At 31.4% G+C, this 13,067-nt stretch overlaps 1 long non-coding RNA gene across 1 annotated transcript; it reads right to left on the reverse strand.

The window, feature by feature from the left end:
- Positions 1-8,981: 8,981 nt before the first annotated feature.
- Positions 8,982-12,789, reverse strand: LOC117911968. Its single transcript, XR_004650957.1, has 3 exons — positions 12,594-12,789; positions 10,502-10,645; positions 8,982-9,152 (listed from the first exon to the last, which is right to left on the reverse strand). It is a non-coding gene; the product is annotated as an uncharacterized LOC117911968 (long non-coding RNA).
- Between the last annotated feature and the right edge of the window lie 278 nt (positions 12,790-13,067).

The following is a 13,067-nucleotide window of genomic DNA, read 5'->3' on the forward strand; positions in this document are numbered from 1 at the left end:
GAAAGCCCATAGATGCACCCACGTGTGGGAATGAAATCTTAATTGGGCCTAAGCTTAACCTATAAGAATAAGGTGACTCTAAACATAAGAGAGTGGGTTAAAGGGATCTCTAACAAAAGCGATTGTACCATCCAATGGTACGCAACCCTCTGTATGCCTTCGAAGAGACGGGGTGCTTCCATGTAAGGTGGTCATCACCTCTACACATGCACTACCTCGCTTCCCAGGGGGTTTCCTAATGGCAAAGGTTCTCACATCTCTCAACACTCAAGGGTAATCTATTGTGCACAATGATGTGTGTGGGTGCATCCGAAAACCTATGATCTAAAATAAACAAAGGAAACACACTGGACACACAAGTATCCATGAAATCTAGCTTTAGGTTATACAAGTTTTCAAAGATCGGACTCCAAGCAAGATCAATATGTTGACCACCTCCATAGTGATCCCAAACATAGATATAGTACATTGCTAGACCCTACTCCTAACCACTAGCTTGGTCAAAACACAATCAGAAAGTAACAAGTCTCAAATGAAGTATGAGAACAAGGGAAAGAAGGTTAACCAAGACTAAGGATTTGGAAATAAGGGGATACAAGTGTGTCCCACATAATCAAGCAGCATGCAGTCATACAAAAGAAAAAGGAATCATACAACAACTAGTCATGCAAAAGACAAATGTAAAATAGCAAACCATCGACGTCCTAACTAAACAAAAGTGATAGTGAATCATGCTAAAGTGAATAGACAATTAGATAATCATGTAAGACAAGCAAGTATAAAGACATGTTAAGATATCAAATCAAGCAAGCAAGCAAATTAAATCACCTGGCCTAAAAGGAAGGTACCCTCTAATCGACCAATTAAACGTCATATTTTTTTCAATCAGTGTTCAAGCTTGATCTTCTATGAAACCAGAGATTATGGGTTTGATCCTTAGTAGAGTCACTAATTTGTGGACCCGCATTTTTCACAATATGTCCTCACTCGATTGGTGAGACTCACTTTTGTTTAAGGAAAAATTGTATTTTATAAAATATTGGAGTCACCACTTACTTTTATTTATTTTTAAAGGGAAAAGCAAGTAATAACAAAACCCCTAAAAATGACTCCTAACTTTTGGAAAAGTTGTCTACGAAAAAATCAAGTCTCAGTCTAGGGATTAGTTTACCTACTGGGAAAGTACTTTCAAAGAGTAGCACCCCTCTAAGTCTTAACGAGGTCTTTACTAGCTAAGTTGAGGGAAATATAGAAATTAGTCAGCTGATTATGGATATTTAGAGTCCATTTGGTAATGATTCTAGAAAACATTTCTAATATTTCTAACACTTGAATGGTAAAAAATTTTAAATGCTAAAAATGTTAGAAGTGTTTTCTAAAATCACCGCCAAACAAGCTCTTAGATGAACTAAGGTGATTTTTTAAATTCTATTAACACTAGCAAGCCAAACAAGAATTCAAAATACAATCATAAAGAAAGGATTATATTGCATACCTGAACCGTAACTTAAGCACTATCACAAGACATCAATGGTTAGTTTAGAAAATAAAACACACATCATGCATGTTACCCTAGTCTCTTAGTCAAAACATGGCAAGTCAAACAAACAAACAATATATATATATATATATATATATATATATGCTAAACATAACAATCACATACGAAGCAATACATAATGATCATATATAAAGCAATACATAATTTATGGAATTAAAATGCAAAGGTAAAATGAGTACCTGAATAACATAGATAACTCAGAATGTGTTTTCACAAGACATGGAAGGTTAGATCAAAATTATAGTAATAAATAATAAAAGAAGAAATCCTAGCTAAATAGCATAACAAAAATGATCAGAGTATACAAAGTCATCAATTATCACATACATCTTGCATATTATTCTTAACAAATTTATGGTTATGATTATAACAAGTAGCAAAAGTGGCAACTAAAATAAATTTTGAAAAAATTCATTTATGTTGGGGTCCATCAAATCCCCAATTAGTTTTCATTAGATTCACCTGTGTATTCTCATTAGCTTGGGAGCACAAGTTCAAATCTATGTTAAGAAAATAAAGTTTTAGAAAACTAAGAAAAATGAATGCAACCTGGATAAAACTAAGTTACATATTTAAAAAAAAAAAACAAAGTTAGATCTTGGCCTTAAAAACCTAGAATGGATTTTTAAAAAAAAAAAAATATTTAAATTCCTTTGAGAATTATTTTAGGAAAGCAAAAGGAACCATGCGATTTGATACATCCAAAACACTGAACACAAAAATGGAGTTTTTTTTATTTATTTATTTCTAATTTAAAAGGGGTTCGAAAACAAAAGAATTATCAAGATAAATCCTCTTATTGGCTACCTTTCATTTAGGATCAAGGAGCCACATCATTTATAGAGAAAAATTCATTTTTTGAAAGAAAAGAAGTGATTTTGACTTAATTCAAAATGTCAATTTCTAAAAATCAATCTTTCAAAGATAAACAACTAACATCATGAATTTTAACTAAATCACAAACAAATAACATGCTTTCAAATATAAAAGATCAAACATGAATTTTAACAAGGAGATTTGAGTCCCAATCAAGCCAATATGCTTTCAAAATAAATAAACACCATGAGTGGTAACAAGAAACTATGCCTTAAAAGAAAAACGAGCTTTAAAAGATGAGCAACTATATTTCTAAATAGCATGAATATAAATAAAAAACATTAATCTAAAATAAGAATGAGGCTAGGTCCTAAGAACTTCTAAACCTTCCAAGATAAATTTTTAATTCAATAACACAAACAAATTGCATGAATAATAAATGGAAGATCTAAATCTTAAGACTACCAAGTTTCCAAAAAAGACAACTTTTAATATGATAACACAATCAAAATACATGAATAATAACACGAGGATCTAAAACCTCATAACTACTAAATTTTCAAAGATGAGAACTTTCAATATCATGGAAAATAATTGAATGACATGAAACTAAAAACAAGAAGATCAAATATTAAAATTATCAAACTTGCATTACAAGACTTTTAATAGCATGGGAAATAATCTAATGATATGAAGCTAAAACACGAAGATTAAAACCTAAGAATTAATAAACTATAAGGGATAAGACTTTTCATGTCATGTGAAAATGATCTAATAATACTCAAATGACATGGGTTATCAATACCTAAGATTAAAAGGTCAAAGGACAAAAAAAAAAAAAAATTCAATATGGGTTAATAATGATAATAACAACTTTAAACTAACATGAATTAATTGCATCAAGGGTCAAGGAAACTAAACCTAAAAAAAAAATAAAAATAAAAATATATACTAACATCTAGTTTATAAAACTAACATCAAACTACCAATAATAAATTTTAAGAATCATGGAATAGCAAGATCAATGGCATCCAAGCCTAGAGATGTTAAGAACATACACTAACAATAAAATATCGAAAACTAATAACTAGGAAATATTGAAACACGAGATATTAAATCAGTGAAAACTACTTCTTAAAATATTAAGAACATGTACTAACATGAAATATTGAAAACCGACAACTCGAATATCAAAACATGAGAAAATAAATTAATGGAAACTAACCCTAAAATCATTAAGAACATATATTAACATGAAACATCAAAAAAAAAAAAAAAATATCTACAACTAGGGATATTAAAAACCTAAATTAATGGGAAACAACCAAACTAATGCTAGAGATAATAAAAGCATGAACTAATTTAGGTTCAAGAAGAATGAATAATTGGAAAATAATAAAAACTAACATCTAAGGATATTTAAATCACAAACTAATAAGAGGTAAATAACTAAAACCCTATGATTTAAAGAAAACTATTGAACAACATGGATCAACCAAAATATTAATTAATAATTCAAAGAGCAATATAAATCAACATGGATCAACCAAAACCAAAAAATAAAAATTCAAGAAGTGATATATACTAACATAGGTAATTAAAATCAACAATTAAAAGCTCAAAGGTATATAAAAATTAACATAGGCCCTCAAATTAAAAATTCAAAGGACCACAAAAAATTAACATGGATCAACCAAAATAATGATTAATAATTTTAAGGACAACACAAATTAACATTGATAGACCAAAACTACAAATTAAAAGTTCAAGGAGCAATATAAATTAACATAGATATTTAAAATTAACAACAAATGATTTTATGAAAAGTATAAACTAACATGGATATTCAAAATTTGCAACAAACAACTTTATGAAAATGAATAAATAAACAAACAAATTTTTATGAATATTATAAAGCTACATGGATATATTAGTTTTCATTTGTTTCATTTTAAATTTATAACAATGTAAACCAATAACAATATGACCCACCACATTCACTTTAATTTTTAATTCAATGAAACAAACCACTAGCATCCAAACATTCTTGACTCTATATTATATTTTTTTAAAAAAAACCTCAATCTTCCACTACATATATGGCACTCATGGATTCAAATACCAAAGTTTCCTAAAAATAATTTTAAAAAAAAAAATAGTGTGTTCCCATGAAGCGGTGCATGTCGAAGCTCCTTTGTGATGGAAAGATGCCAACAATGGTTTCAAAGTGGTAGCCCCTCAACATGGCAACCTTCTTTCATGTGAAGATGACGGCTAGTTCTGTTGGTTTTTCCATAGAGAGTGTGTCCCCAGTGGTCGAGTGATCAACCCGTACATGAAGATGGAGAGAGGTTGTCGATGGTGAGTTGGTTCTACAATTCTGGTGGGGTGCACTAGGATGATGGCTCCTTTGCTACATCTTCCTCTCCAAAAATTATGATTGTTGTCCTCAGAAAAATTCTAATCGTTGTCCCATATAAAAAAATTAAAAAAATTTTTTTAAAAAAAATTGAACATCCACTACTCTAGAAATTCTTATTATTGTCTCTTAAAATTTCTGTTCATCATTCTCTCAAATGGAGAGAGAACCACCCTTTGTGTGCGATCTCTTTTCAGAAAAATCCTCCCAGTACTTTGAATCTCTTCCCCAACACGCTCAAACCTGCTTCTCAACCCTCACCTTGAAAACTCCACCAAAACGTTGAACGACATGAGCCATCAAGCTGTTAGAAGAAGCATCATGGTCATCGGTGTAGATGATGCAGTCCAGGTCGGAGATTTCTTTTTGGATGGCTTTGACGGCACGCCACAAGACCCTCTCACCATCACTGCCATCATTGGTAAATGGATGGAAGAATCTGAACCCCTGTCATCTATTACTCCTACGTTTGATGATCGAATGTCATATATAACTCAAAATTAAGGCTATTGCACCTAAAAATTAGGCACCATACCACATCCTCATTCACCAATGATCTCTGATTTTCTTGCTTTCAGTTGGATTAAATGATCGAATATGTTGAAAATTTGGAAAATTTTCTCTCAAGTATCAATAAGCCCCCAGATGTCGTGGCTTCCAAAATTTGATGTGGATTATTTCCTCTCAACTTACTAGAATGTGGTTTGGAACTCACAAAATGGTGCATGATACAGCTTCATGCATCCTTCTATGGTGCAAATAGCAAGCAAGCATCCTTGCTTTCACACGCCAAATTCTGGGCAACCCATAACTCGACTCGTGACCCCAAGTCAAGGGTTTGACCCTAAGGGTTACTCATATCTTATCCACGCTGGCAATCAATTAAAACACCTTGATTTTTTTCTTTCTTTTTCAATAAAGCGTCTCATCCTAAATAAATTTATTAAACTAAGATTTACTATAACATATTGTTTTACTTTTCCAAAACCAATCATCACACTATCTCTTGTTCACAAGTATAATAAATTCACTAGTCATCTTCCTAGCCAAAAGCTCAAATATTTACAATAATCTTTAAGTCCAAAAAAAATATTTCCAAAAATATTTTACAAACTAATAAATTATAATTTAACTTACAAAAGTTCATTATACATGTCAAAAAGGTAATATACATTTAAAAACAACCATTATTATGGTTCTTTTGCTTTCTGGAATACTTTTTGATCTTCCTGTGGTCCCTCAAAGACTATATCTACATCTAAAAAATTTTTAAAAATAAAGGGGTGAGCATTTTCATATTGCTCAATAGAGTGTTTTACACCCAAATGGTTTAGAAATTCTAAGTCAATAAAACATAATCATGTCAAAATATAATATTACATTTACTTTATACACACTAAAAGAAACTTCAACCATACAAATTTAAACCAATCAAAATTATCATTTTTCTTATTAAATCATATGTCTAGCATGTCAACAATTCTAAATTTACAAAATAAACAAGTCATTTTAGTCTTTAATAATATATTCAAATATACCCTTAATAAATAATACAAACCCTTCTTCCAAATGCAACCATGATACAAATACTTACACACAATCACGCAATGCACTGTCGTTCTCGGGCTTTCACCGAAGGATACGCATCTGTACCCAAATACACTCCCCATTCGGAGTCTTCTCGGAGTAAACTTTTGGGTCTTTCACCCTAAGGATCTCACTTCCTTCTTAATTCGCCCTCCCTAGGATCATTCCATTTCTTATTTTTCTTTTCTTTTCATTTTTGTTCTCTTTGGGGTCTTTTCATTCTCATTTCCATTTCACGCAACCATTTCTTTAATTTTTCTTTTTCTTCACACAATCATGATGCATATGAAATGCAATTAAATCATATTTTAGTGTCCGTAATTTTCCAAGACATAATTTTATTTACTTCCATTATATTTCATAATTTTCAATAATCCACACAATGATTTTTCTTCACTTTAATCACCACAAACATCAAAGAAAATTCACAATTAATTTGTATAGCATCAAAACATAGTTTTAAACCTTGACCACATAAATTCTATTTATTCTCGACATGCTTAATAATTTTCAACAACCAATATAACCATTTTTTTTTCTTCAATTAAATAACCACACATCCAAAAAAACATTCTCAATACAGATATCAACAAAAACACAATTTATGTCATAATTTATCTGTCTCCAATAATCTCTAAAATTCTAACACCCAATACAATAATTTTCCACAACTAAGCCATTCCAACATTTGGGGAAAATTTTTCAATAATTCAAATATTAACAAAAACCCGATTTATATCATTATTTTATTTATTTCTAAAAATATTAATAATTTTAATAACCAATACAATAATTTCCTACAATTAAGTCACCACAAAATTCCGGGAAAATTTTCCAATAATTCAAATCTTAACAAAACACAATTATACCTTAATTTTTCTTATCTCAAACAACATCAATAATTCTTAGTACTCAATACAACAATTTTTATTTTATTTTTTCATATTTAATCTTCTCAAACATTACCAAAATTCTAAGAAAAAAATCCGTAAATCATGAAATAAAATTATTCCCAACAATAATCACACTTCAAATATTACAAATAACATCTATTATCTTTCAACAACACAATATATAAATTTTTTTCAAAGAAAATATTAAATCAAAGTTTTAGGGTTAAACCACCCTACCTTAAATTTGAAAAATCTAACCATTGAAACTAAAATCAGACACCATAAGAGTATTCCTCGCATTGAATAAAATATCATTTCAGAATTTTACGTGAAACAGACGTTATTTGGTAGGTCCACCAATGTTCCAAAGCTGGTGACCCATTTTTTCCCGCTCTCTGCGGATGACGACTCCTTGCATCTCTCCCTCTACTTTTTTTTTTCTTTATTCACCTTTTAAACTCCCGCACCATTTTCACTTTATATATATTATAATATTATTAAAACAAATCCTAAAATACCATGCACATTCATTTCTTAATAAATTAAAACCATTATTCTTAAATTCACCTTCCAAAAATCATTTTTTTACTCTAAAATTCACTTAAAATATGATATAATTAACTATTAACAAAATTCAATTTCATGAAAATATTAAAAACATAAAATAATTTTTCAGCAACTAAGAAGTTAAAATTTGTAATAACCTTTAACTCTTTAATTTTACTAATATTTATTTACCAACAAAAACTTAAGTAATATTCTAAAAATTAATTCCATAAATTAATTACTCATCCAATTATAAAAATCAAACAAAAACTTCGTTTTCTTTTTACACCTTTTTTTTATCAAACTCAAACAAGAACTTCGTCATTGCATGATTTCAACCATTGCGCAGTTCTATTTCTGTCTGAACTAGGATTCTGCTATGTTCCGCTTCTTCTCTCCGTCCTTAACGATCTTCATAACAGTTGAAAAGGGGCCAGACTAGTTTTCACTTCCGTTCACCTTTTCTGCTGATGGATTTTCTGCAATGACTTCCAATTTCTGTGAGTTTGGACTATGAAAATTACCCATGAACTTTCTGGGAAAAGTTAATCCACTACAACAGTGGAATATAACTGCGACCCCCTGACTGCAATTAAAGATAAAAATATTGCAACTATAGTCTGTAGTTGCAAGCAGAAGAGACCGCGACCGAGCGTCGCCACAGGTGGCGCAGATAAAACCTATGGCAGCAGCCAATATATGTCCTGCAGCTATATAATGCTCAACATTTGAGCCTTATATAGCTGCAGCCAGGAAGTCTCCACTAACAAAAATAAGATATGGTAGCAACCTCAACGGTGTCGGCGACCATAGTTTGCTTATAGCTCAAGAATCATGTAGGGTGCAACTATTTTTTAAATTGCATTTATATAGTGTCTATTGCTGTAGAATATTATATTCCACAACAATGAGTGCAAAAAATTTTCCGTTGTGGGTTTTGCTCTGATTGCAATAAAGGCACTTCAAGGTGGTAATTAAGCATTTGTCCTTTGACCATTGACTTTGTTTGGTGGTAGATTTTGTTTATGACCATAGGTTTTTTTGTTTCTTGAGTGCTCAAATGAAAATTGCAGGTTGAGAGCATCTTATAATTCAAATATTACATTCAAATGTAAATGCTAATATACCCATTTGAGACAACTAAGAAAGACATCCAACTTAGACAACAAATTTTATTAATAATGTTGGGTTCTATATTTGCATACAAACAACCAACACATCTTTCCCTTGCTTGTCTCATAGCAATACCTTCAAGTGTTTCCAGGTTTCCAATCGACTCTATGACAGTTGGTGAGGTTGCATCCTTAGAATTTCCATTGACAAATTTAACCTACATATATGAATAACAATGAATTATTAAATGGTAAAAGGAAAATATAATAAAAAATTTCTAATAATTAATGAAAATGAGCCATAAGTCCAACGAATTAAGAACTAAAACTCATTGGAATTTTTCTTCCTTATATCCTAGATAAGTTTTCATTAGACTTTAATTTGTGTGTAACCCTAAGGGGTAGCTCAGTTGGTCTGGCCTTGGGTTTACTTTCCAATGGTCACCAATTTGAGTCCTCTCAGGGCCACTAGAGATTTATCCGATCATTAACTTCAAGGCCCCATGAGATTAGTCGAGGTGCATGCAAGCTGGTTCGGACATCCACGTTTATCAAAAAAAAAAAAAAGACTTTAATTTGTGTGATGAAGAATATTAATTAGAAATCAAGGTAGCTACTAGAACCATGAAGAGTAGATTCTCTTAACCAAAATGATTCTCATTTTTAAGCCACATAATCATGTTATAAATAAGTCCAAAGAATATGGATTCAAACTTATGGGGATTTTTCTTCCTTACATCCTAGAGACGTTTCTATTAGATTTTAATTAATTTGATTCAAGAATATTAACTATAAATCAAGGTAGCTACTAGAACCATGAAGAGTGGGTTCTCTCACTCAAAACGATTTTCATTTTCAAGCCATGTAATCATGTGATTAATCAGAACCTTGCTTCCATGAGTATTCATATATACTATATCATTTACCAATGAAGCATTATGCAAATATAGTCATTTTATGATAAAGGAAATGCAAACTTTGTCAACTAAATTGAGATGAAATTCAAAAGCAGAGGATAGGCTAGAAAAATTAGCATGCCATGAGTTTTTATTTCATTTGTTTAGAAATATGAAGAAGTAAAACACGAGGATACAAACATTTTTGAAGTAGAAAAAGGAATTAATGAAAAGACAAGGAAAGGTTTTGCTTCATCAATCTTAAGTAATTTATTTGGCTCCTAATGTATTTTTACATGATTGTGGAAGCCCTTAAGCATTGTCACTATCAAATTTCCATGTATTTGCCTACCCATGGCAACCATAGCATTCTATAATGGTAGATACGCAAGCACGTGCAGTAACTTACATGCACTCCCTTTTGAGAATAATCATAAAGGATAATGGACAAAAGTATGACATTACAACTCCAAACTACAAAATTTAAGATAAAAAAAATCCTAAAAGCAAATATATAGTAGAGATAAACAAATAAGCTATGAGACCAAGATCATGGCCTGCTAGTCCTTCAATATGGATACTTTTTGTACAAATTCCTTAAACAATAACCCTTCTTTTATTAGTGTAGAAATCACAAAAATGGACTACATGTAGTAAAATGAAAGTCTAACCTTTGAATAAAATCTTGGTTCATGATAGCGTGTGGGGCTGTTTTTCTTTTGAAAATCAACTGATTGATTAAAAGAATACTCTCCAAGGAAGAGAAAACCACCACCTTTCAACCATTTAACCATCCTGTCAGCCATATTCTCAACCTGCTAGTCCATCAAAGAAAAGGGACATCACTCTGAATTAATAAACTGCTAGTCCAAAACAGCAATTTACAAGGATGGAGGCTCTCTCTATATGCCAATGTACTGCTGTCAATATATGTACGTATAACAAAGTAGAACTGGGAAATTACACAAAAAGAAGAGAACCAAGAAAGAACCCATAAATAAATTTTACAACAATACTGAATCATTCCTTACTTCAAGTTTTAATTAATCACTTAAAAAATCAGAGGGTACTTTGGCAGATATGAAGGCAAGTTTGCTGGATAAAGAGACAAATTTTCAAAGGATCAAATACCCTTCCCATTGAATAATGACTAGGTTTAAAACATTTCTTGAAATTAAGGGAAAACAAGTAATACATACATGAAGGCAGATGATTGCCAAAAGTACACTATTTGGTTATTCCAATGGGCTGCAATTCATTAACTAGTATTCAGTGGGTTCAAAATCTGATTATTTGTCTATTTAATGACTACATGGATATTTTGTAGACATATCATTATACTAAGCTAGATTGTCCCATATAACAACTAGAATCTATTCTGCAACAGTAGTAAATGACACAACCAACAAGACTTCTTTTTCTCCTCATCTTTAGACCTTTATTTTCTTTGTCGTATAAGTTTGTCAGCAAATTCACTGATTTCAGATGAAGTTAACTACTACCAAAACATTTGGTAATTAACTTATAAATTAAAATAAATCCTCACATATAATTTGGGCAACAAAGGAAAATTTCGTGTATCCACCTCTGTGTCATCAATTGATCACATTTCCACATGGATTTTCTTCACATCTTGTAAACCGAATACATAAACTTGTATTAATTTGAGCAAGACCAACTCAAAACCAACCTTAAAAGGCCAAGTTTTTACTCCTCATACTGGTTGTTATTCTTTAGTTCTACAAGTAAACGCCAGTTTTCCCATTAGAATCATGCCAGCTTAGAATGGTCCTGTACTATCAACACCCACTTTAATCCATCTCCAGCTATAATTGACCTTCTAGTTGGCAGTGAGTTCTTCAATAGAGTACTAATAATGTTTCTATTTGTTGTTGTTATTATACTCGTCAAGAAACATCATCCAATTCGGTCTTCTCACTAAGTTTGAAATTACCAAATATTCATACCACTTATAAGTAACTAATCCAAAACTAAATTAAGAAGCAAGAAGATTCACTAAATTTCCATAGCATCAAATACCTTTCCAATCATCAGTGTTTCAAAGAATTATAATTTTAACTGTAATTGATATTAACAAAAGGAAAACCCACTATAAGTAGATATTGTAAAAAGGTATACTGATCTCCATCATAAACTTTAAGAGTTAATGTCAGAAAAGAAGGCCCACAGGAACTGGAAATGGAACTTAAGAAGTTAGATATTTTGGCAGATTTGAAGGCAAGTTTGCTAGATAAAGAGACAGAACTGCAGATCATAGCAAAGGAGAATGAAATGCTAAAATGCTGATATTGGAAATCAAGAAAAAGGAATATATATATGGTTCTTAGGGTCTGATGTATATATTGTATTAAAAAATAATCATGTATCCACACAACTGCTCTTTCCTTAGACAATTAGCAGACAAGTTAGGGCAAGTATCTAAGTTCTATATACCACTTCTCTTTCTTGGTGCTGATGGATGCGAAATCCATCAAAAGAAAACCCAAAGAAAACAGAGCAAACATAATCATAGAAGGTGAAGAGAAATAAAACAAAAAGATGGAGAAGAATAGCTGAAAAACCTCTGAATCCTCTGATAACTCAAAACCCTAACAAATGAAACCCTAGAAAACAATATGGTAGGCGAGAAAATCAGACAATGAAATCATAAAAAATAAAATAAAATAAAATAAAATGACAGCTAGTTGAAAGAATAACAAGTGAATCAAAGAAAAATACCAAGCCTCTACGCTTCAGCATTACCTGCCATAAGCAAAGAAGCTGCCTCTACTCCAAACTCCAGTTATCTCCATTATTGTCCACTGCAATGTTACTTCTCACAGCTCCTTCGAAAAGAACCGTTCTTGATGAATGATGCCAAGGCGAGACCTTAGATCATTGAGGAAAAATAGAGAAATCCCGCATTGGCAAGCAGAAATGGGTTTCGCGATGAGGGTGAACAAAAATGGGTTTGGCGGTGGCGAAGAATGGGATAGAAATATGGGGTGGCTTATATAGTGATTTTATATGGTAGCGGCCACTAAGCTATTTATGGTAGTGGCCACTAGGCCATATATGGTAGCGACCATCTTTTTTCGCGGAAAAATGGGATTTTATTGTTGCGGTCTAATTAAACCCTCAACCATAGGCTTGCCGAGAAATATATTTCCCCGTGGCTCAACTAGTTCTGGAACTATAGGCTTGGGATACATACTCTTTAGCTAAGGATTTTGTTGA

Source organism: Vitis riparia, chromosome 4 (genome assembly GCF_004353265.1).
Source record: "Vitis riparia cultivar Riparia Gloire de Montpellier isolate 1030 chromosome 4, EGFV_Vit.rip_1.0, whole genome shotgun sequence".
NCBI classification, from domain to species: domain Eukaryota; kingdom Viridiplantae; phylum Streptophyta; class Magnoliopsida; order Vitales; family Vitaceae; genus Vitis; species Vitis riparia.